General features: G+C 41.5%; 2 long non-coding RNA genes across 3 annotated transcripts in view; both read left to right on the top strand.

Moving 5' to 3' along the window:
* LOC119479179 overlaps positions 1 to 24,210 on the top strand; it is a 67,715-nt gene that overhangs the window by 22,000 nt on the left and 21,505 nt on the right. Inside the window, exon 2 of the long non-coding RNA XR_005204633.1 lies at positions 5,757 to 5,814. This is a non-coding gene — a long non-coding RNA (uncharacterized LOC119479179). The remainder of the gene's footprint in view (positions 1 to 5,756; positions 5,815 to 24,210) is intronic.
* On the top strand, positions 8,498 to 13,295 carry LOC119479178. 2 transcript variants are annotated; one of them, XR_005204632.1, is made up of 3 exons: positions 8,498 to 10,114; positions 10,263 to 10,495; positions 13,027 to 13,295. It is a non-coding gene; the product is annotated as an uncharacterized LOC119479178 (long non-coding RNA). The 2 variants fall into 2 exon arrangements; XR_005204631.1 differs by having other exon boundaries at positions 8,498 to 10,495.

Genomic DNA, 24,210 nt, shown 5'->3' with positions numbered 1-24,210 from the left:
ATCATTTGAGGCGTATCATTTACACTAAATAATGTAGTTAACTAACCAGTCAGTTAAAAGAGCATTCAACTGAATTGACATTGTGGTACTCTCAATGGACAGTTTATCGAAGCAGCAGAATCAGAGATTTCATCTTACTGCTCAAAACCTGGCGTCTACATTACCCACAATGCAACTCAAACACTGACAGCTCGGTCGGAGATTCGGATGTATCATGCTAGCAGCGGCTAATGTAGCCTTGAGTGACACATATCAGTGTTAACATGCTAATTAGCAGACCATATTTACAATGTTAACCATCTTAGTTTAGGGTGTTAGCGTGCTAACATTTGCTGATGATGAACAATATGTCTGATAGTTGCAGAGATATTTCAGTTTGAGTAGCTAAAACTGAATCAAATAATTAAAGAAGTCATTGTGTCAGATTCTTACAGCATACCACAGACTCTATTTTTACACCTTCAATTTGGATAAGGAAAAAAGTACTTTTCTAAGTTGTTGCTAAATTGAGACCTAGAGGCCCAGAAGGCTATCTAACATTCCACCAGCCTCTGTTGACACCTCTCTCAAAGCACACATTTGAACATGTCTTGGCTGGAGAGTCCCAGGTGCAATGTATAACATTAATTCATTATGGCTACATTCCTCTCAGGTGTGTCGTTTCCAGGGCCCTAATTTTGAGCATGCTGTTTCACCAACAAGTCTTCCTGGGATACATGGAAGAGAGCCATTGTTAATGTTATTACATTAATATTGGCAGAACATTGACATTCATATTGTTACACCTGTTCTTTTCCTTGTGCTGTGACAAGTCAAATGTCTGCTGCACATTGTGCAGTCTTTCTGAAAGGCTAATGTATACAGTATGTGCTGCTGTAGGCCTACTTGCTATTAAATAAGAGCACACATAACAGATACACAGTGCTGCTCCCAGCCTGAGCATGCTGCAGGAGTGTTGAATGCTGACAAAATAAGTGTAATCTTAATCTTTAAATTGAAATGTCTTTCTCTCAGTATAGTACAGTCACTTACTGTATGCTCCATATTAAACTTTTTCTATGTACAGATATGTTTTAATATTAAAACATATCTGTACATAGAAAAAGTCTTCAAAATATTTTCTAATATAATTTCATTTAAATACAACTCAAATTTATACCCTCTTGTGTACATATACTATACCGTGCAAGATGCCGTCACAAAACTTTGCAGATGTGTAGTTGAGATCAAAATGAAGTTTGAAGATGGGTATGGTCCGAGCAAGGGCGCCGGAAGTAGGGATGTAGGAAGTGTGGAAGGGGCTATTGGCTTCCCCACTTTACACCCCTGGATCGATCTGGCGTCATGGCTGGTGTGATCCCATCTCAACATGGTCTGTAGTTAGACATTATTTGTGCTCAGCGAGTTCTCCAGTTGACCTCTATGATGACAGGACACGTGGCTCCTGGGAGATTTGTTGTCATTATTCCTGTGCTGTAAGCACCAGAGTGTGGAATGAATCTCCTAGAAGTCTGGTTTCATTTGTGTATACTGTTCATTTTTATACGTATAAGCCTTCATCGTTTATCATCTTACACATACCTTTACTAAGCTTGCAAGATGTCATGCTCTCTTCTCGTAACTGGCTTGTATTATTTGGGTCTTAATATGACAACAGTTCAGGGAAACACAGTGGTGCAGGTTTCTGGAAAGTCTGTTCTAAAGTAATGAAAGTGAATTTAATCAATTCCAGGTTATGGCAAAGTTGTAAATCTAGAAAAGTATGGACACTTTGTGGCTCTTTCGTGATCAGACCTTATTGATGTAGTTTTCAGTCTGCACTGTTTTGTCACATGTTAAAGACATACAGAATTAGATGATCGATTCATCTGGTTGCCATATCACACACCTCCTCCTTTGTCTTTCGCCTTGTGAGTCCTCTCACCCTCGGTGGAGGCTTTGGAAGCTGCGCTGGCCCTCCGTGTGCTCACCACTCGGATTAATGGCTGTTTTGGCAACATATGAGCTCATGGGTAATTGGCCGAGGTGATGTTTCCTGTTGAATGCTACCTGGATCTTTTGTGGTCGCCTTCATGGTTGGTCACTTCCCCTGCCACTAACACTGGTAATTGAGCAGCACTTCTGTGACACTGGTTGTGAACCGTGATGAGGAAGTTACATGTTTCCTCAAAGTGTCATTGGAGAGAATGACAGTGAAGAAGAATTTCTGCCCCGAGGCATCATGGATCTTTTTTATGTTAGCTACTGCCATCATTTACCTTTGATAAAAATGTCATGGCCTTGTTTTTACCTTAAAGCATTCTACGCATTTCTACGCTCACATGCACTAACATGCACATATAATGCATGTATAGATCACACATTTGTGTATATGAGTTATTGGGCTTCATGCAGCAATATTCTCTTAAATGTGTCTTGTATTTTCTCTTAATTTTCTGTTTAGAGAAAAAATAAGAGGAGTCAATGCTCTGAATGTTTTTAACCATCCAAATCTGCTCTCACCCAGGTGTGCTGAATGTTGAATCCCAGTTGATCAAAAATTCAATATTATATAAGGGCAGGTATTAGCATAGGTAACATCCCCTAAACACTATATAAGGGCAGGTATTAGCATAGGTAACATCCCGTGGCTGTGGCTCAGAGGGTAGAGTAGGTTGTCCACCAATCGGAAGGTCGGTGGTTCGATCCCCGGCTGCTCCGGGTCACATGTCGATGTGTCCTTGAGCAAGACACTTAACCCCAAATTGCTCCCGGAGGCATAGCCATCGGTGTGTGAATGAGTATTTAGATTAGATCCTGATGGGCAAAGTTGGCACCGTGAATGGGTGAATACTGACATGTAGTGTAAAGAGCTTAGAGTGGTCGGAAGACTAGAAAAGCGCTATATAAGTCCAAGTCCATTTACCATCCCCTAAACACTATATAAGGGCAGGTATTAGCATAGGTAACGCACCCTAAACACTATATAAGGGCAGGTATTAGCATAGGTAACGCACCCTAAACACTATATAAGGGCAGGTATTAGCATAGGTAACGCACCCTAAACACTATATAAGGGCAGGTATTAGCATAGGTAACACCCCTAAACACTATATAAGGGCAGGTATTTTTTAATTTTCCTCAAATTTAAAGCTCATGTTTCTTTGTATTGGACGAACTCTTTGTGGACTGTGATAACAAGATGTTTTTTCTTATCTTGGTAAGAGTGCTCTCGACCACTCGTAAAATGTTCTCTTACCTAAGAGTAAAGCAAAAATAAGAAAACATTCGTGATTCCTAGAAATCAATGGGCACTAACAAAATAAGAACAAATCGGGGATATGAACAAAAATTATAGGGAATTTGGCCCAATCTTTGCCAAATGAGTATAGTGCTATAACTCATCTGCCTTAGAAAGAACCATTTTTGTTTCACAAACCAAACATTGAAAACCTGTAAAAGTGTCCCTTGGTTGAACCTAATTGCTGACCCTACTGGTGTTGTTACAAAATGATCTGTGACCCTCATTAAGGCGTCAGTATAGAACATATATAGAACATATATACAACAGTGTGTAACATTTAGGGGGATCTATTGGCAGAAATTAAACATAATATCAATATAGTTTTCTTTAGTGTATAATCACCTGAAAATAAGAATAGTTGTGTTTTTGTTACCTTAGAATGAGCAGTTTATATCTAAATAAGGAGCGGGTCCTCTGCACAGAGCCGGCCGCCTTGTTTCTACAGTAGCAGTTATTTCTGCACAAACTGAAACTTCCAGTGAACATTCTCAGAGCTGAACTAACTCTGTCTTCTGCTCTGCTAGCTCACTTGTTCGCTCACACACATTCGCCACCGCTCTCTCTCTTGCTTCACTACTCACTTCCCTCGTACACACACACACATACTTGGGCTCTGCCATTCTCTAAATAACTCTTACAACAACTCGGCCACCGTACTTGCTCTACACGCTAGGCTCAAAGGAGAGGTTTCAATCTGCATTCTCACTGCTAGATGTTGTTCAATTCTACACACTGTTCCTTTAAGGATAGATAGACAGAAAGTGTGCATCGTAATCACTCAAGTCTTTGCAAAAGCTCCATGAAGAAGCCCAAGAGTTTAGAGATAATACATATAGAAAGGAAGAGGAATAATGAAACGACTGCATCCACAAAACGCACATCAGCATATGCATATGAGAAAACTAACAAGGCTAAAGTAGCCAAATCAGATTGTTTCGTTGTAATGGGAGACTTGTGATGTTTGGGTACACAGTGTGCCTGTAATAACAGTCTAAGTGGGAAGAGGTCTTGGGTTCTCTTGGTTTGAATCCTCTCACTGTAACTCTGCCTTAAGCAGCCTGTATACATAGATCAAAATAACAGGGCTGAAAAAGACCAAAGTAAAACTGTCAAGAATGGGCACTGGTCTGGATGAATGGACATGGACGAGGCTGTGAATTCTTCCACTGGGTTAGGGCCTTGTTGTTTGTATCCTGAAACAGATGTTACACTAAATCCATCGCTCAAAGGGAAAAGGATGTGTATGATTCCAAAGAAACACAAATCAGTCCTTTTAAAATAGATTCTTTGAGCGTTGGTAATAAAGCTGAAGAATAATCTCCTTCTCACACTTAAGGTTACAAAAGATGCTTTCAATACGTGTACGTGGTCAGTCTAAAGAGATAATGCAAAATAGAGGTTGTTGCTGTTGTTGTTGGCTGTTTCCTCTGACAGAATATTTGATGCTGTCATTAGAATAGTTAAGAGGAATGGCATGACTTCACATCAGCGTCATTTCCTTGGAAAGGATTTGTAGTCCTCTTATCACATGGGAAAGAATTATGTTTACAAGATCTATTAAACCATGCAGGCTAGCCTTGTTTCTTCAGTGATTCAGCAACTTAATGAAGTACTATACATCATGAAATACAGGTTATTATTGTGCCATTCAATCAGGGTGATTTTATATGAAACCACAATACATCTCAGTCTCTTGGCTTATTAAAAGATTTATATCTGCTGACCTCTTGTTCGTCTTCCAAGAATATGCATGCTGAGTGTGTGTGTCTTAAGTCTGTGTGTTATAGTGTTTGCTTGTGCAAGATAGTAAAATCAGATGGCTTGCAAAGCCCTCAAGAAATTAAGTTCACGCCTCTGCAAACAAGCTAGACTCCAGCTAGCAGGACCCTCCTTTGTTTCCTCTCTTTAAATGTGTGATATCACTCTGCACCGGCTTCAAACGTTGGATCCACATGGTTGCGTAATAAGCTCAGAGTTTTGGCTATAAGGTGCAGAAATCAAGTCCTCTTCAATTAACTGGAACATGGCCATTTCCCTGTTGTACCCCCTCCTAGATCCCACTGGGATTGGCAGAGCTGTTGGCGCTCTGTGGGATCCACATTAACTGTGTGAACATTCTTGTCGTGCTGCTCTGGTGTATTTATTGGCTGCTTGATTACATGCGTGTTTGCTTGGCAGCTTGTTGCCCCGCCAAGCATCTTGATCCACGGGGATAGTCGGAGCTTTCAAGGGTTGTGCTTTATCGCTTTGATGCACTGTCAATCAAAGGCAGTCACTAAAACACATGAGGCTGTTTTCAAATCCCCCATTCATCACTCTGATGGAGAACAGTGATGTTGATGATGAAGGTCCAAGGTGAAGTTGTTGATGGCGATGGTTAGGTCAATAAAAATGACACAGTATATGTTATGTTTCTCATTAAATACTGTCTGCCTATCATGTTTAGCATTATGATGATATCTCTCTCTAACAGGTGGAGGACACCAGGCTGTGGCTTGAAACAGGAATGCCAAGTGACAACCAGTGAACAGGTAGGACTTCTGTCCGCCTCACATTTGTTTAATGGCTGTTTGTCTTATATGAGAATTATTGAAAAGAGAATTGGAGCTACATCAGTGTTATTTTAATGCATTTGTATTACTAGTGCAGTGCCCGTTTGGAACCGTCCGATTGCTTGGCATTCGGTATTACTGCTTGCAGCTTTCTGGAGAACACCTCATTCAAAAAACTCCCTGCACTCCCTTGGGTCCTGAGCAATACACCCGCCATGACACAGTTGCATCCCCTAACAAAGCTAGAGTACACGGTGCCAAAGCTCACACGGCGGTGTAACGGTTCATATTTAGTGTTTTCTTCCACCAGCCACTTAGGCTGACATCTATTAGTCTAAGTTCTACCACTCACTCATAAGTTTTACCAGCCACCATTTTGTAATCACACTTTTGTTTGTGACTCATTTTTGTGAAACGTCTGTTTCGCTTTTGAAAAAAACATAATACTAATTGAATACACATTTTTTTCCATAAAAAGTATTAATTTAATATTTATTCACTTATGACAATAGACAATAGACTGCCATCTCTGACACAGTAGGTGGCGGTATGCACCTTTAAAGTTGGTTTGTGAATGCGATCCACCAATAAACACAGAAGAAGAAGAACCTTAATCTGATTGGTCGAGAAGATACAGGAGACGTAGCTAACTTTTACAAGAGAGCATTTATATAGCAGTTATAGAGCATCTTTGCTTTTATCTGACAGCAGCTGCGTAGGCTAGTAAGTAGCCTACAACACTACTCCACTTGCGACGCTGCGAGCTGATCACGGCCACTCTAGACAATGATTGTGATTCCACCACATTCAGAAGTGTCAAGTGTGACGCGTGAAACTTCCTTGGGTCCTTAGCAATACACCCACAGAGGGTGAGGTCGATTGGATAAACGGTTGTTGAGAAAATCGAAAAACAGATATAGGGATGCACCGATACCGATACCAATATCGGGTATCGGTGTGCTCATATACTCGTACTCGCAAAACGGCTCCGATGCAACGGCCTCTCAACGATTTAACCTCTCGTCACCATCTTTCGGGTTCTATCGAATGGCGCCTTTTACTTGGGCCGAGCCGCACCCTGGGGGCACGACGCAGTTGGGGCGCACTGAGGACAGTCCGCCCCGGTGACACTTTGTCCACGGCCCCGGGAAGCACCTTCGCCCCGAGCCTTTCCAAGCCGACCTAGAGCCGGTGGCGGCGCACCACCTCGTATGCGGGACTCCCCAGCCTGCCATGTGTCGCTCACACCCTCCAGCTGGCTGTTAACGAGAGTCTTTTGGCACAGAGAAGTACTCGTATCGGTACTCGGTATCGGCGAGTACCCAAATGTAAGTACTTGTACTTGTACGCGGTCTGAAAAAAAGTGGTATCGGTGCATCCATAAACAGACATACAGACATACAGAGACTTCTTTGGTTTTAATTAGATTATATGTCTACAAATCCAGTAACTTGTATGACCACCCTCAGACCTACAACAGTACTGCGTTAAAATAACCGCATCCTCCTCCTTCATTTCAATGAGAGAGTTGCATCCGAACGGTGGGCACAGTGCATCATCACCCTGCAACGCGCTGCTCTGGTCAATTCAATATGTACAAACACTCTTTCATGTAGATGACTGTAACATGACAGCCATATTAACACTGTTTACCTCTGGACTGGTGAGATGGAGGATAAAAGAATTTTCACAAAAATAGCTTTACACACTGTTACTATGCTGTGTTTTGTCTTATAAGCCTAAAGATTAATGTGTGTATTGCTCAAACTGGATCTCCTGGATCATATCTGATCGTCTCACCCTGCACCAACGCAGCCTCTTGGATATTTTAAACAGGGGAGTGCTGAGGCTAGGTGAAGACAAACGTACTTTAAATGAATTACAATCACATCAGACAGGCAAAATGGGCCAGTTACATCAACCAACTGCTTTAAATGATTTGCAAGTGATGCTAGTATCCTGGCAAAGCCATCCAACAACTCTCGCTTTGCTAATTATGGTCTGCCAGGAGCAAGAATTAGTTTGAGACAGATGTGATTTGGAGCAGCTTGTATAGTAGATGTGTGTGTTTGTGTGTTCAGACATCAACATTAAGTTTTGAAATTGTTGTGGAAACATTGTCAAATTTCACCAAAATTAGTCGCTAATTTGAGATGTGAGCAACAGCAAGTTTTAATAGGTGTTTAGAGGATCATGCCATCGACTTAATGTCTGCTGCGTCATCCAAGCAGACACTTTCCAGACTTAAATGTCACTGTAAAACTGAGCTGGTCACATGTAGTCTGGGTTTCTACAATGTGAGCTGTGATTGAACTACCTGTCAGCTTCTAGTCGCTCCATCTTGAGCTCACTGTTCTATAATGCTCTTATTTTATACTTAAACGGTCCCATATTGGAAAAAGTGAGATTCTCAGGGTTTTTTTATATTATAAAGCAGGTTTAAGTACTATATAAATACTGTTAAACTATCAAACTGCTCAATATACGGAGAAATACACACAGCCCGTATCCAGAAATTGTGCGTTTGAAACAAGCCGTTAGGATTTCTGTCCATTTGTGATTGCAGTGTATGTAAATAACATCAGCTGACAATTGTTTTTTGAACATTACAGCATGTAAACATGTTCGAGTAGAAACCCAGAATACAAGTATGAACCTGAAAATGAGCACTATATGTCCCATTTAAACGGTCCAATAAGTCTCTCCCTGCAAACATCTGTATTACCCAGAGGTTATCTTGCTTTCCTATAGTGACCACTGAAGGTACCACATCTATGAGTTCTTACATTCTGTCCCATGTGAAATATAATATAGAAAAAGCCTTGACACTCATATAACATCTGAGAATGATGATTTCATGGCTATAGTTTACAGGGATTTAAACTTGACTAGCCCTCATGGAACATGACATTTTTCCAGCCCTTAAAAGTTTCCTCCCAAAACACCGTAGTGGGCCGACATATCAATACTCTCAGTAGCAGTTCTTCAGGCCTGCTGTGTGCGTTACCTGCTCGATGGTGTGCCTTTTGTCTGTATGATAAAGACTTCATGGTTGTGACATTTATTACGGCCTGTCACAGGGAAGCTCGCGGGGCCTTTTTACTGTCAAGCCTCGGCAACGTGGGGTTTATATCCAAACGGCCTTGTGTATCAGGAGACCTGGAACATCAAACTAGTGTCACTCAAACATCCCTCTGGTTTCTGTACATGTATTTTATGTTAGTGTTTTTTAAAATTTATTTTCCTGGAAAGAAGCCTCACAGATAAGCAGTACGTTCCCCCGACACACCCTACGACCACCCAATCTCACCTCATCTCATGGCACCGTGATGTTTTCAGTTTAGAGGCACTTTGGATCTCACGCCAGCGTCGTTTCATGACCTCAGCGCAGTTAATGCCTTTAACTGACAGCAGATTACTCTGTTTACAACTTCCTCTGGGTCAAAGGTGAACACAGAGGTCAAACAGAGGTCACACCGCCGTTCCCAAAGCTACGTACCGAGCCATACAGCTACATCGGGAGATTCCTTCAAATAGCACATTTTGAAAAACGGCCAGTGCGTGTCATGAGATCACAGCGTCTCCGAATCTTAGAGGGGATTATCATCTGACGATATCTCTGCTTTCTTTAATTCCCCTGCTCGGGGTGAATTGCTTGACCTGTGATGGAGGAGGACTGTGCTGTCAGTGATGCCCGTGTGCACAGCGGAGGGAATGATAGAGGAATGGGTTGAAGGGATCAGAGAAATGAGTGGTAGGTGATGGGTTGAGAGTCTGATTTAGGAATCTTTACCCTTCTTTTCAGGTATAGAATTGACTACAGAACTCCATATATGGAAGCTTCAACCGCGTCTTTCATATACAGATTAAATTATGTCCATACATTAACAACATTATTTTGCTATACGTCATTTATTAATACTCAAAAGGAAATCTATCTCTACCTAACTATCTCTCTTTATCAAGGGAAAGTGTGCACACCCTTTACATTGCTGTAGGGATTGATGGCTATAAGTAGAAACTTGTTTTGTGTTTCATTCAGCTGTATTACTTTGGATTGGAGGAGTATAATATACAAGCTAATAAAATGGAGTGATTGGTGCCCCATAGGGATATGAAACAGTTGGGGCTATTACAGAACCCATTCCAGAATATAGCTGTGTAACATTCTTGTTCAGGTAAACATATGTATGATAACTCACAGACATGCTCTGATGATGACATTGTGTATGATAAGTAGCCTGTAACAGAACAACCTCATTGCCAGTCAAGATCTTGGGTGAGTCACAGGTTCAAGCCTGACTTTGAGACCTATGAATTATGTAAAAAAAAAAAAGAAAAAGATTCAAGACGCACCTAGTCATGAACGAGCAGAGTAATGAAGTTCAGATGTTAGACTAAAGCCCCACTTCTTGTACCTCCTCAAGGCTGTGGGAGAAAACAGAGACAGAAGCCTGAGTGGAGAACAAAGTGTTTCGGTTTGATGCCCGTAAATTCCCTGTTGAAAGAGAAAGCATGCAGAAGTTCAGCTCAGTCAGAGCGAGGCTGTGCACGGAGATAAGACGCTGTACTAGCAGGTGATCCTCTCAGCATGCAAAGTGTTGATGTTGTCTTCATCCAGGATCTTGGTGGCAGAGGGAGTCAGTGAAATACTGTACATGTGAGTTAAGGCAACGTAACTTGAGTTAAACATGACTTTAAGTTGACTTCTGTGCTGTTCATAGTTATGGAGCCCCAGAACCGCGAGTCCAAAACATACTGAATGCATAGACAAGTAATACAGAGCTAAATGATTCATATGCAGAATTAAAATTAATGTAACGCCACACTAGCTGGTAAAAGAGAAGAGATAACTTGGTTTATTTCTAATCATTTTAGTCAGCAAGCTAACGGTAACACTACAAATAACGCAACACGTGGTTAACGTAACATATGGTTAATGCTGTAACTCGTGGTTAATGTTAAGAAACAGCTATGGTTAACGTTGTACCACATGGTTAACGTTATGAAACAGCCATGGTTAACGCTTTAACATATGGTTAATGTGTGAAATGATTGTGGTTAACGTTGTAACATATGGTTAACGTTGTAACACAGGATTAACATTGTAACATGTGGTTAACGTTAAGAAACACCCACGGTTAACGTTGTAACACATGGTTAACGTTGTAACTCGTGGTTAACGTTATGAAACAGCTATGGTTAACGTTGTAACTCGTGGTGGTTAAACGTGGTTAACCGTTTCACAACGTTGTGAAACGGTCGCGGTTAACGTTGTAACACGCGGTTAATGTTGTGAAACGGTGGTAGTTTTGTTTAGGCAACAACACTACCAGGTTAGGGTTAGGAAAAACATCATGGCTTGACTTAAAATAAGTACGCTTGTAACGGAACGTAAGCTACAAACATAACGTCATGTGACTCAATGGCGTAGGGTCATGTGACATACTGTCACGAGACATAACGTCAGTAAAAATCCCTCACCTTCTGGTTTGACAAGGGACAGAAACACCAGTCCCCTGAAGAGTTTGTATGTTTATGTAAGTATAATATTGTAATCAATATTTATATGTGGTGAAAACCAGGACATTTGAGTGTTTTACAGATATTGGTCGGGACTAGGGACACCCAGCTTAAAAGCGGGACAATCCCGTACAAACCGGGACGTCTAGTCTCCGTAGTTTACATCGGAGTTAGTTGAAAGTGTGGTACGTCTCATACAGGAGCTAAAGGGTGCCTTGTGCGTCGGTATCAAGGCGCCAAGGGGCACTGCCCAAAGCGACGGTATTTGGCAGCCTGCGAGCAGGGCCGCCGTGTGTCTTGCTCCTGCCCAGGACAAAGGTGATATCCAAAGCCCCCAAAGCATTCCTCAAAATAATATAAACAGATTCCAAACATGTAGACCTATTAAAGATAAATAAAATCAACAGGGATTTGGACAATTATTGTAATTCATTAACATAACACAAAACATAATTAATATGCTCCTTTTATAGCCACCAGAATAAAACTCATCAAACACATAGTATTGGTTAGTCTTTCCATTGTTCCAACAATCACCAACTCTGGATTGGTCAAAATAAATCTTTAATTCACAGAGTTAGATGTGAAATGCTGACTCTACACGTTGTTTTCTCCGCTGTCCCTCTCTGCCGGTGCTGACCTCTTTGTGCTAACATTAAGGGTTAGCTCCCTGAAGTGGCTATCAAGTGTCAACAACTGCCTCTTTATACCCATAAGTCCTAGCGTTAGGGTGCTGCTCCTTGTGGCTGATTGGGATCATTTAACTCTGGACAGACTGCACCACACTCTTTAAGAAAGGCCTCTCAGGTGCAGGTATCCATGGCCTCCCGATTGTAGTGATTTTTTGCTTTTTCTTGGCCCAGTATTAGAACATTGTAACACCCTAGACTTCAAATAAGCTGTTTATTGGCCCTAAGAACAAGTTGTGCATCACACTAAAAGGCCAACCTGTGACGGTTTCTCCATGTTATCTGCCTGCCAAAGCTTCCTCACTCGCATTATCTAGGAATACACTCTGGGAATCACTCCAGCTTGTGTTTTTGATTACTTTAAGCCCAGATAGCTGAGAGCAGTACAGGATCTGAGGTCCCGTCCCGTGACCCCACCCCACTTCTAACCTCTGGTCTTTTGGTCTTGACCTGCACCCTAAAGTTCCCCAAAACTGCACGGACGAGATTAATGGGGGATTCCCTCTGTCAGTGACCTCCTGTTGCTATTTTGAGGATAATCTCTGTTCATTTTTCAACTTTCCCCTTTAAAGTGACAGGCTCTAAAGTCCAGATAATGCAGCTGAGAGGGGGGGCTGTGTCATAAAATGGACTATTTGGCACAAAATCTGTCAATTCCTCTGAGAGTTTTATTCTTCTTGTGCGTCTCGGGGATGATTTTGGAGCACCAGCGGGTGAAACGCTGCCCACCCACGGAGGCCTTTCTTGTGGGGAGAGGCCAGGAGCGTTGTCTCCTCTCTGGATCTCTGAGCTGTCCCCATGTAAACAGCCTCCCAGCAGCGGGAGGAGGCAGACGGAGCAAACTGTATTACTCCAGCTGACAAAGCCATTCACTTCTGAAGAATGCAAATTTAGATTGTGAACGCTCCCTTTGCTTTATCACATTGGACAAACAGTGTTGAGTTATTGGGAGGATTATGAATAACTTTTTTTTCTACAGTGGAAAAAGGGAGATGTGGCCAAGACGGAGTCATCAGAGGTCCCTAAAATAGAGTGCAGTCTGAGAATGAAGCAGAGAAAGGTGAACGCCGCTGGTTGGTGTGCTTCACTTAAGCCGATTCTGCTTCAGTGCCCCCAGAAAAAGCTGATTCATTTCAGTGGAATCCTCACTTTCCTTTGGTGGATACAGCCTGTTTGGGTTTTCAGAGATGCTTCAGCTTTGTAAGTTGTGAAGCATTATTGTTTTCTTTTAATAAATGGTCTTTTGTGTGCTGTTTAATGTAAATGTTTTTGTTGAAGCGTGCTGCGTGTGTGTGTGTGTTTACTTTGGCGGTAATGGCTAGCATGCCCTTTTTTGTTTACAGGTCTTATTGGCTCTTCACTCCCACACTTTTAATGTGATTTTGCTTATTCCTCTTCTCACTCATCGCGTCTGAGACAAGTCAACAAGGCATCTCCACGTACACGAGCACATGCTGAACCATGCGTGCAAGCACTGGCTCGCATGCAGACACGCAGACGAATACACACACACGCAGAGAGAGAAGTAGCCTCTGTTCTTTCTCTGCTGTATTTATTATTTGCTAAAGATAAATGAGCATTTAGCATTAGCGATGTAAATAGAGATACTCAGGGATGGCGGTTTCATTTATTCTGCTCAAATCTCCACAGACAGTTTAGCATGGTTCCCATGACAGGGTCGCAGCAGAGCGCTGGGCGGCTCCTGCCAGCCCCTTTTATTTTATTTTAGACTAGAGGCTCATGGGAAAGCTATTTGGAGACCTTTTTCCTGTCGGCCTCAGAAAACAGTGCCAGTGGTTTGTTAACAGGTGCGATACGAGCAGAAGGACTTTGTTTTTACCCAACAGCTTAATATATGCTTCTGTTTGTTTGATTTCTGTTTCAGCGTGTAGAAGACAAGGGGGAGGGGGGCGGGGGGGGTCATGGTTTTCTTTTCTCTATGGAGGCAGTAATCACATATAGCTTTAATGTATATCAGGGGACTCGTTACAGCTGCTGTAGAATAGTTCACATCAGCTGCACAAAGTCATTTAAAGTACCACTTTTTAATAAGGCAATCTGTATGGAGGATTTGTAGCCGTATTTATGGTTAATAAATGATTTACTAATGCTTTATGGAGCGGTTATAAACCCTAAATAAGAAAAGAGTTCATTAGTAAGGCTGCTTCAATTTTCTTATTAACATTTATAACTGCAGGCTGGATGAATTATTAAAAGAGAAAGAATAAACACCAGCTAAAGAGATTTTCCCATTAATAACCCAAACGTTAGCTCATGACTGATCTATAAAGTGTGAGTAAATAGTGGTACTATGATTTGTATAAAACAATTGCTAAATTCGTAAACTCTTAACCCACTGTTGGTTTGTCTATGTGGTTCACCAAACCGATAGTTGTTATGAACAATAATGTTCTATTTGTTTTCTTCTCCTAAAAAATACAGAAAATACATTAAACAATGTGAAATAAACAAAGATCAGTGAATGGGTCACCAACTATCTTCATTTGTGGAGTTTTAAAATGACAGAATGTCTTCCTGTGACCCCTCTATTGTTATTCTATGTACTGTACATAACAATATAATCAAATTAAATACTAATGTTGCTTATTCTAAACTGTGAACCACTCATTTAAATGGGACAAATATACACAATCACTTCATTTCAGTCAGAAAACTAAAATATACAATAAAAGAGAGATTAAAATTGAAATACACACACAAACAATGCACATACTGTATAGTGTATATGTACCCTGCACATACACATGTACTCATACAGCATTATATTACATAATATTGTGTGCATGTTACTATGACACATCTATACAGGTACTCAATACATCCTAATGCACCATTACATTAAATCCAATACAATAATAATACTGTGTATTGTGTGTAATAAAGGAAATACTTTAGAATAATACCTTAAGAAAGTGTTAGACTATAAGTACTAATACCACACTGTAAAAATAATTCATTGCAAACAAAGTTCCTGCATTTAAAATACAAAGTATATACTGTAAGTATAATCAGGAAAATGTACTTAAAGTATTACAAGTAAAAGTATACATGCAGACTGATTATTATTATTATATATTATATCATTGGGTTATTATTACTCATGCATTAATGTGTGAGCAACATTTTACTGCTGTTGGTTGAGGTGGAGTTCATTGTGAACTATTTTGATTGGACCACAACTATTGATCATTATGGATTAATCTGCTGATTATTTTCTCCGTTAATCGATTGATTATTGTGTGATAAAAAATTTGAAAATAGTGACAATTACCCAGAGCCCAGAGTGCACGTTAAACATTACAATTATTACAATTATCAGAAGAAAAGCAGCAAATCTTTTGCAGAGTGTATTCCTAGATAATGCGAGTGAGGAAGCTTTGGCAGGCAGATAACATGGAGAAACCGTCACGGGTTGGCCTTTTAGTGTGATGCACAACTTGTTCTTAGGGCCAATAAACAGCTTATTTGAAGTATAGGGTGTTATAATGTTCTAATACTGGGCCAAGGCAAAGCTAAAAATCACATGAAATGTTTTTAAATGAAAAACGATGTAAAATATCAAAATAGTTAATTTCCTGTCAATCGACTAACTGATGAATCCACGAATCGTTTCAGCTCTACAAAGCTTCTATATGTTGTTGGATTGTTTCATTCATAACTCATCATCAGATTTTATAAGCGCCTCATGTATTGTTTTTTTATCCACAAATTTAATTTGTAAATGATCTAGTAACTAAAGTTATCACATAAATATAGTGGAGTAAAAAGTGCATTATTCCCCTCTGACACATTGGAGAGAAGAAATACTCAAGTAAAGCACAAGTACTTCAAATATGTATTTAAGTAGCATAAAGGCAATAAAGCATAAATAGAGAAGACAATGGAGGAGTGTGTACGGTATGTGTGTGAGAGAGAGAGAGAAGGGAGGCTGGGCAAGCAGGGAGAGACGGAGAGAGAGAGCGATTGAGAGGACAAAGAGAGAGAGTGAGAGAGAGAGAGTTGTCGTCCTGTCTTTGGGAGCAGGACGACCCATGTGACTCGGCCTGCCCCTCTTTGTGTTTCCCACACAGTCTGCCATGACCGGAGCTATATCCACACCATCACATTCACATTCTGTCTGCTAACCCCCCCCCACTTATGATTCATAGCTCAGTGAAGGGCACGATGTTTGCTCATGGTACTGCCAGCTGCACATGGCTGCTCTCCCTCCTTCTACTCACAGAGCATCCAACAACTGATCCTTTCTCAGGATGATGGAGACTTCATTTCATTTTTCATTATATCTTCTATATTTTAGGGTTATGAACATGCTTTCCATCATTGTGTTCACGTTAAGTGCACTTATGGTAATGTTCTATATGTTGTCTGTGTGAGGGACTGTGGGAATTATCAGATAACATGGTCTCATATTATAAAAAAGTACCTATTTTAGATGCGGTTGCCATGGGAACAGGTGTACTTGGCATGCATGTTCAGTTTGTATACAGCGCAGCCCCATACTACACAAAGAGAGTGAATGCAGTTAAGCATTAAATCAAGCCTGTTTGTCTTTTATTCTCTGATTGAATAAATGTCACTATACATGATAGCCGCTGTAGGCTACTGAGGGACTATGCTATTCACACAGTAATCACTCACTTCTTTGTTCAACTTTTTAAAAAACGACAGCATCTTAGCTGCTAAGGGTTCATTGCTTTCCAGAGAGCAGTTGTCATTCAGAGTTGTTGAAGGTCTACTTTATTATTTTAGGTTATGTTGTGTTCATGTGGTACATATCCCTGAATGAAACTGTGTTCAGTTCAGTGTCGCTAGACACCAAATACTTTATACATCCACGTACTGGTAAAAAATACACCCTGACATCCTTCATAAAGTGTAGCAGCACACATGAGGTCTACTTGCTGACATGTCCCTGTGTTCTGGTTTATGTTGGACAAACTAAAAGAACTTTAAAGATATCTGAAAACAAAACTGAACACAAAACATGGATATGTGATTTCTTGACATTATGCGCAGGCTAACCACGGCTCTGCAGCATCATTCTCTCTTATGTGGTGATATTATCAATTCACTGCTCTGCACAGAGGCATATTGGATTCACACTCTCAACACACTTGAGTCTTTTGGCTTAATGAAGAACTGAATTTGTCATGTTTCCTTTAATTTATTAAACGTGATGGATGCAGTAGGATACTTTGTAACTTGAATAGATATCTGTGTTCTTTTGTTCCTGGTGTGATTGTGGTGCATGGGCTGTGGCACTTGGACCTTGACAAGGCAACCCCCACCTTTGGATCCACTATTCAATAGATTTTAAATCCTGTTCAACCAATTATCCAATTAGAACTGCTCACCTGTTGTAGTTTGACTCTATATGTGTTTGCCTAATGTCTTTGCCCTTTTTTACTCTGATGAGGACACATTAGTGTTGAAATAGTCTGTTTGCACAATTAAAGGCTGCAAATTCAACACATTCCCACTCCCGGACTCTGCACGCTATTAATACCACATCACTTGCTCTGACAGTCAAATAATGCCGTGGGTGGGTTTACAGTGGAGTTAGTTGAAAGCCCGGATTGTCACCAATTACGCCTCGGTATTTGACGAGTTCTGGGAGTGAGAATGTGTTGTCATTGCAGACACACCTGGCAGATGTCAGAGATCTGCACTCTACTGAGTGCATTATTCTAGTTTACTTTGTTATTAAAATGTTCCATCAGTTCAATAGAAAGTGATGGAGTGTCACTCTGTGTTAACCATTTATTTATTAGCCAGTATGTGACACTATGACCTCATGAGCCATGACTGTCATGTCAAAAGGTTGCCTTTCATTGACCTCTGTCAAAGTCCGTCCCCATGAGCAGAACTAGCGTGACATGGAGTGCATGTCATTGCCACAGTCATGCCAATCCAACATGGCATTTTGGCAGAATCTCCTCCCTCTGGTCCTCCGCTCCCCCAGGACCTCTGGAGAACATGGACCCAGCTTGTTTCCCATCTGCTGGGCCACAAACAGAACCAAACAAAATATGTTGCACAGCGCTGCCAAAAGGCCCGTCACTTAACGTCAGTCCTATAACAACCGCCGCTACTACAGCTGTGTGTCCGTCAGGCAGGCCTGTGGTCACTGTCCCAGAATTTACAGGGGCTTTCCCCGCGGTCTGGACGGCTATTTCCATCCACTGTCCTCCACCCCCATACACCAGCCGCCCCTGGGAGCCCCTCATTTTGGCATCAACCCAGGAGCATTTTGTTTGGCTTTTTTTTCAATCATTACTGGCCGTCACATAAGCAAGATAATTAGATGAGCTAGGGACATCTAGAGCCAAGTAAACAGACAGTGTGAAAGTTCACGTGGAGCCGCCGGACATCATGTTGGATTTCGAGGGCTGATACTCACACGAGTGATTTGTGGGTCCCCAGCCTCTTGGCCTCATGGCACGATCACTGTCTGCTGAGGCAGAAAGCATGGGATTTCCCATACATTCATCAGCAGCAAATCTGATAAGGGAGTATGAATGTCCTTTATCAACCCGAGAGTGTCTCAATATGTTTCCCTCCTTTTCAAATTTGTGTGAAGTGGCTCAGTGAAGCCTGTGATTTATAATACATGTTGTCTGTCATGTAATTTTATTACACGAATAATAGAATCATCTCTCGACTGGAGTACATTTTTCTGTCTTTGTTGCTATTTCAGCTCTTGGCTTCAGTTGAATATTGCAGACTACAGACACCAGAACATGAGATTGTGACATATAACAAAATTAAAAAGAGTCTTGGGAACATTATTGCCATTCAACAATCTGTAGTAGTATTATGTCATTACGCTTCGCAAATCAGTGAATCAGTTCCTGACTACAGGCCAGACCACAACCGCTGCTTCCAGTCGACCCCTCAGAGACTCACACATACAGTACACACCCCCACACACAGAGGACAGGAAAAGAAATGGACAAAGTGTCACAGCCAGGGCCGGGGGGTGAGGGGGAGAGTAAGAAAAAGGCAGAAATAAAGAAGTGAAGTGAGAGAGAAAGTCCAAAGTAATGACCAAGAGATAGAGCCAGAGGGTCAGATTTGGACAGAGAAGAAGACGAAGACAGTGGAAGTATTTTGAGTATAGGAACACAGTGTGATTCCCCATCTGTCTCTCGTCATTTAGGGGGTCTGATGATGGGAGCGGGATATGATGGGATACTGTGTTCCCAGCCTAGGATCCGGGGCAGGAAACCTCCCCTGCATTTCTTGGAGGTCCTGGCTGCTCAGCCCGTCTGCCTTTCGCCCACCTCAAACCTTGCCCCCGCAGACCCCAGGCCTACAGTCCACAGCATGTCTAGCGATGGACCTTGAGTCATATTTCTGCTCTTTAAATGAGAGGATGAGACGAGGGGGAGAAAAAGTGATTAGATTAAGATTTGGAATTTCAGTGTTTCAACTGTCTGTTTGCTAAGGCCTGCCTCCTTGGCTACTGTTGCCTGTCAAGCTTTGCATCCTTTTATCAGCTGTAGCTAGCTAGCGTTAACCAGTGGTGCCGGAATAAGTTAAGTGGGGGGACATCCAGTTTTGGATGACGTAATACAATAGTTTCCCACAGGATTTTGTGGGCGAACCTCGGACTCTCTAGTTAGTTAAATGCATCAAACTGGCGCACTTTGAGAGCAAAATAAAGAGGCTAGATCTATGAAGAACTTTGAGCTCTAGTTAACGATTTAATCATAAACACATTAGTTGTATGAATGCTGGTGACACCCACAGAGCATGGTAAACAAGACAGGGTCCTTGTTTCAAGACGGGTCGGTGCCAGTGATCGCTGCAGACCCCTGACGCACTGGGGACAGTCCGCCCCGGTTGAGAGTCGCGCCGGGAGCCCTGTTCCACGAGCAAATGACAACATGTTGTCAGGGCCTTCCAAAGCCGTTACTATTCACTGCTACATAAGTGATCCATAGGACTGTTTCCTGATCTATCACCACCTTCAGCTCCAGTGAGGTTTAGGCACATCTATGTAGGGTTAGGGAAAGATTTTGGTTTGGGTTAAAAACTACAATTTCAGGCCGGTAAGGGAACTTCTGTTGTCATGGTTGAAAGAATAACTACTAAGTTAAGGTTGTGGAAGAAATGTTGACTGTTGGTAGGAATCATTTTGTTGACATCCATCCACCCTGACCGCCTCCTTACAAAGGTTTCAGGGTATATAACAACGTCACACTACTTCCACCTTTGCTCCTGATGGACTTACAGGGTCACTAGAAGTCCTTGTCAGGAAAACTTATATCTAATTCATACTAAGACATTTGCACAAATGACTGATGCTGTCATTTTGGGAGGACAGTCTATTTTTCTTTTACAGTGAAACAATAAAAGTGAAGAGGGCTTAGGAAGGAAGGGGAAAGAGCGATGTGGGTAACACAAGGTCAGGGAGGGCAGAATATGCAGCAGAGCATAGAGCCTCTAAAGTCGAGGCAGGCCACGATGCACGGGCCACGCAGCCGCCCAACACAAGCCGAGGAGTGCTGGAGAGAAGTTGGAGAAGAGGTCCGGCTGAAAGAGGCTGAGAATCCTTGAGGGCAAACGAGGGATTAAAGTGGACAGCTCTGGACGGGGCTGCGGAGCGTGTGCGCCATAATTGAATTTCACGCTCGCTGCCTTCTTCTGAAGTCGTGTAGCAAAGCGATCATTTGAAAAGAAAGCTATTAGTCAAGCCCTCTGCTAAGCTCAGAGCTGTGCCATAGGAAATCTGGGATTACCCAGGCAGCAGGCTTCGGTGTACACCGTCAAAACACAAGTGTCACGATGAGCCGCAGGAATGGAGGGATGGCAACAGTGTGTTACAGCGGTGATGAACACACATCGCTGTGGATGTTTGAGCTCCATCTCTAATCAGTCACCTTCAAATGTACAACTTGAAGCCTGAACACATAGCATTACCACAGGGTACCTCCAGGTCTTAAAGGGGACTTAACTTCAATTTTAAACTTTTTAAATATTTTCTTTTGCCTGCCATAGGTTAGTAGCAGCAAAATCTATCTATACTCTTTCTGGCAGCAGAGTCTGGCTGCTTATAAGAGATCGTAGATAAATTTCACTTTCAGTTCAGTTCCACATCGTAAAATATTCTAAATATAGTGTCCTAATGTAGCGTACGTGATATAGATTTTTTGAGGTGAGCCTTTCTTTTAGGTGTCTAAAATCCATCTACTGTAGGTAATACACTGACTATAGAGAAGTACCTCATACAATCCCACTGAAAAACACCCAAACTATCCCTTTAAGCTGAGCTTCATTACCATGTCAGATCAGAATTCTGAACGATGTTGCAGACATTGGCTGTTTTCGAAACCGCATAATGCATACTACTGAGGAGCGCAGTATGCAGTATGCAGTACATACTGCATACTGCGTTCCTCAGTAGTATGCAGCATGTGACAATTAAAGTGATGTATTTAGCAGTATGCTAGACCAGGCTTTAGTCTTTAAACCAGCTCTTAAAACACAGGACAAAAAAACAAACTCGTACCACTATTACAATATTATCTAACAATACAACTTTGATTAAGTTGTGTATGTTCTGCTTGTTTACTTTATAAAATACTGCAGGTTTAAACTATTTATTCTAACAGCTCATAATGAAGTGAGACAAACAGGATCATCAACGAGGGGAGACGGGAAATTATAAAACATTCATCCACAACATTTACTCAAACTGCTTTTTCAGTTACAGCAAAAAAAACAGAGGACTGATCTCCCTCCAGATATTAGAGACATGTTAAAAAAGTGTCATGTTGTCTCAGCAGGAATCTCTCTGACCCGTCAGAAGCTGCTCTTTCTCTCGCCACTCTGCTGCTCTGCAGCCGCTCTGTGAGCGTCACTGGCCGGCTCTCCAGCGAGTTACGCCCGCGGGCGATTGTGGAGCTTTTCAACTCCAAAAAGGTAAACACAGGTTCCTGTTAATTTATAATGGACATCTGTGTTGTGATATTTAAGCAAACTATCCGTCAACAAGGAAATCAAAGCCTCTGGTCTACAGATCGGTCTCTAGAGAGCTCCAGCAGCTCATAGCGGTCTCTGAGCGTGACTACCCGGCTTGCTGGCAGCGACCCGGGCAGGCACTAGCTGGCTGTCACGGTATTTTGTGGAGCTTCTAAACTCTGACAACGGTGGAACAAATGTTCGATTCGCCATCTAACTTCGTAAAACTGCCGATATTAATAATCTACACAGTTGATTTCTCGCCTCAAAAACTTTCAGAAGTGAATTTAGTGATGAAATGGCTACAAAAAACGTAAAAAAATAGCAGCTTTTGGCTGCTGTTTTTGTACTGGTAGCCTGTGCTGTTCCGGCGCTTTGCATTGTGGGATACTGTAGGTGAGGTAGACTGGTCTGATGCATACTGGAGAATTTTTCCAAATCAGTACGTCATCCGGGTATTTTTGGCATACTGGAGATTTTGCTTTTGTTAGCATACTACATACTACAATTTGGCCAAATCAGTACGTACTACTAGTATAGTATGCGGTTTCGAATACAGCCATAGATCTAAAAGAGTAGATGTGACGTGTTCTAATAACCTGCCATATTCCAGGATGGAACCATATGGCAGCCATTTTACCTGTCTCCAGTTTTAAACATGCTCCAATTGGAACCTATGGTGAATGAGGCTCATGTTGTTCTTAGAATCCTTGTATTTTTCTACCAATACTCCAATACTGGTTTTTACTCAAAGTAATGAGTGTAATGAGTCAAAGATGTTGATAGAAATTTTATTAGTATCGCTCCAAGAGAACAAATCATGCTTGTGATTATGAAGCTAATCTCATAATATGAAGTTACTTAGTTAATTTAGGTTCGTGATCAGGGCCACGCCAGTCAGTCTCCTTATACCTGACTGTAAATGAAGAGTTGTTTTAGTTGATAGAGTAAGTTTTGTTTGTAAAGGCTAATGAATGAAGGAATAATGAAGGACAAATCTCCTTTCTCCAACTGGATTACTTTAATCTACCTGATCAAGACATGGATTCTTTTTTTTATTTGCTTTATTTAAAGGGAATTGTGTAAAGACATGAGGTAAGCTGACAACAAGTGATGTTAATATAGGATGACTGATGCAGGATTCAGGACGGCTAATTTTGGGATGTATGTGGTGAAACATTGTGAAGATTGTGAGGTTGGTTTGTGTTCCGTGTTGCTGTCATTAACATTACTGTTGTGTTGATTTGCCTGAGCTTCACTTTATGTGTAGACTGTAATGTAGCTGGCTTGTTGGATTTGACTTGAAATATTATGAAATGTTATTTATGACGAGCCCTTCTCCTTGTCGTTAACATCTTGTTTACTTCACCCTCGATCAGCTGCTTAGCGGGCAAATGTTCAATAGTATTAATAACTTAGTTATAATGTTAATGTTACCAAATGTTACATTTGAGCTAACATTAAAACGTCTGTTCAGCTATCGGATCAATGCTGTTGAGAGCTAGCAATCAGCATTAACTTTGACTTAGAACTCAGCTGGTCTGCTGCTTGGTAGCTAATGGTAAAGTTAGCTAGTTGACCTATAAGTAAAGAATAAATCTCTCATCTACTCTATACTGACGTGTTTGAAGTGGTGCAAGCCTCCCTGGTCTCTTTGCTCCTTTTGATAAAGCAGTTAGGAGCTGAGCAGCTGACAACCAGGTGCTGCCCATAGGTGGAGATTGTAGACAATACCCAGGTAAGATGGCGGACGAGTAGCCCATTAGATATGCCGTAATGTCACATCTAGCGTTTTATATCTATGGTGGCAGATCTGAGCTAAGAACACGATCAAGGAAAGTGTGTCTGCTCACATGTTCCAGATACAGCAGTAGAATGAATCTTTCCAGAGCTCATAAATCATTAACATTACTGTTGATCATTTTGTTTATCAGGGTTTGTTTTTGTAATTATTTTCTAGAACAATATTTTTTTTTAAAGTTGATTGACAGGAATGGGAGCGGAAAGACCAGGATGGAGCAATTATTCAGCTATTTACAGATGTTCTTCCATCAGCCACTCTCTAAGCACTGAGGGACATGGTCATCGATTCCAGCCTCACTGTTGGGATCGGACTTTTGTTTTGAGCTCACATGAAGTGGAGCGATGCTGTTTATTTGGTTACGTAGAATGAGAG

This window comes from Sebastes umbrosus, chromosome 20 (genome assembly GCF_015220745.1).
Source record: "Sebastes umbrosus isolate fSebUmb1 chromosome 20, fSebUmb1.pri, whole genome shotgun sequence".
In the NCBI taxonomy this organism is placed as follows: Eukaryota; Metazoa; Chordata; class Actinopteri; order Perciformes; family Sebastidae; genus Sebastes; species Sebastes umbrosus.
Note: the sequence above shows the minus strand (reverse complement) of the source record. Positions and strands in the feature narration are given on the sequence as shown.